The sequence below is a fragment of the Vicugna pacos genome, chromosome 33 (genome assembly GCF_048564905.1).
Source record: "Vicugna pacos chromosome 33, VicPac4, whole genome shotgun sequence".
Taxonomy (NCBI): domain Eukaryota; kingdom Metazoa; phylum Chordata; class Mammalia; order Artiodactyla; family Camelidae; genus Vicugna; species Vicugna pacos.
Window position 1 is genome coordinate 6139016 of NC_133019.1, and position 2087 is coordinate 6141102.

Sequence of the window (2087 nt, forward strand, 5' to 3'; positions counted from 1 at the left end):
CAGGACAGGTGAGTCGACACCTGGTGGGCCTCATCCCCGACACCTGCGGCTGGAGAGCTCACACCTGAACTCTGGAGCCCCAGGCCCACTTCCCGTGCTTCACTCTCCGTCGCTATTTTGCATTAGGGCAAAGTTACAATGAAAGTACAAGTGACATGCCCTTGACTAATAGGACTGATATTCTAAAGCCAGCTTTGATCACTATGTGAATGATCATTTGTGCCTGACTAGAGCAATTACATTAACAGTAAGCAGTCACTGATGAGTAAAACTTGGACTTTAGAAATACACTGTGGCCAGGTTGATCTAAACAGTGAAACTATTTTAAATGCTAGTGTCTCAATTTTGTAGGTCATATTTATTTTTTAAATTTTTTTATAAGTTGAATTTATTTATTTATTTTTAACTCAAAGTTTTACTTTAAAAACAATTATTTTTTACTGGAGGTGCTGGGGATTGAACCCAGAACCTTGTGCATGTCAAGCATGCGCTCTACCACTGAGCTATACCCCTCCCCTCACTTTGATTATAAAGCACTTTTACACATGTCATATTGTTTCAACTTGGTTAATACTTTTTCTTCCTCATCCAATAAAGGGGAATGAACTGCGACTGAAAATCATGCCATATTTATCCATCAATGTGAACAACAGCAGTGCCAGTGCTGAAGACTTAATATGCAGCATTCGATTCTTCTGTACAGCAGCCACTAAAGTTGAGAATTGTAGAGACAGAAGAAGCTCAGTAGATTGCACCCTGTCTCACAGCCGACAGCAGAAAGGCCCAGACCAGAAACCAGGCTTTCTGGGTGCTAATGTCTGTGGCCCCACGTCGGGCTGCCTGCCTGCCCCAGGTTGGGTCTCAGTCGGCGGGCCTCTCCGTGGTCCTGCCCTGGGCTCTGGGCTTCAATGGGGGTTAAATACTACCATCTCCCCGCCTCTCCGTGGTGTCGATTTTCTTATGTATTAAACACAGCTTCCTGGTGTTCGCCTCCAGTCCCTACGGCCTGAGATGGTTTTCCTGTCCTGTCCCCCGGCTGGAACCCACGCTCTAGGTAACGGACATTCCTGTCTGACTCACTGACTCACTGGTGCCTGGCACGTAGCTGTGAGCCGGCTGCCACAGGGAGCCACCCTTCCCAGGGAGAAGGCAAGGCGGTTCCCGGTTACTATCTAATTGATCTCGAGATTCTGCCATTGGGATAGTGCTGGTCTCCTTGAAACCATCCTGACCACAAAGGGCCCCCACTGGTCAGAATAGTCCAGAAGACTGGCAGGGGAAGGGGCACTGCAGGGGCGAGTGGGAAGAGGTCTGATTCTGTCTCCAGAAAACCCGTTCTTAAAGACGTTGGCAAGTTTCCTGCTCTCCCAGGGCTTCTGTAGGTTGAATTCGTTCCTAGGGCATCCTGAGAGCCCCCCGGCGTTCCAGTGGTCCCCAGGGCCAACCCCAGGGGTTCTTAGGAGAGACTCTGCCTCCTGCGCAGGCTGGGACTGCCAGAGCCAGCCTCGAGCCTGGGGGTCCCAGCACCCCGGCGGAAGGTGGCAGCCTCAGCCACACACAGCGTTGCAAGGCTAGGGCCCAGTGGGGGGTTCTGCGGACCGCAGGGAGCACAGGAGCGTACACAAATGAGTGCGTGTGGAAGCGTGCAGTGGGCGAGTGTTTGTTTATTCTAGGAGCGGTTGCTAAGTCGGGGGTGTTTGCCAGCAGAGAGCTGCCTGAGTGCTGTGTTTGTTTACTTAGCAGAGTGCAGGGAAGGACAGGGCGAGAGGCAAGTGCAGCTCCCTAGAGTTAGAGCTGGCCTTGGGGGCCACTCTGAGGGGTCCCAGACAGGGTTCTGCTGGCTCTAGAGCACCCCCTTCAGGCACACAGGCTCTGCTTTGCCTTTCTCAGCAGGTGCTCCACGCCTGACCCTCCACCCAAGCAGGGTCAAATTGCTTATCTCCCATCTTCCCTTCACCCTGGGGGTCTCCTGGCGGCAGGGCCCTGAGAGACAGTGGGAGAGAACCAGGAGGGACAGGGGTATAATGACAGAACGACCAATTCCACGCTGGGCTCCACTGACCCATAACTGCATGGCCTTTGGCAAG

General features: G+C 52.4%; 1 non-coding gene across 1 annotated transcript; it reads right to left on the reverse strand.

Moving 5' to 3' along the window:
* Positions 1–441: 441 nt before the first annotated feature.
* TRNAV-GAC (transfer RNA valine (anticodon GAC)) lies at positions 442–515 on the reverse strand. Its single transcript has one exon. It is a non-coding gene; the product is annotated as a tRNA-Val (tRNA).
* Between the last annotated feature and the right edge of the window lie 1572 nt (positions 516–2087).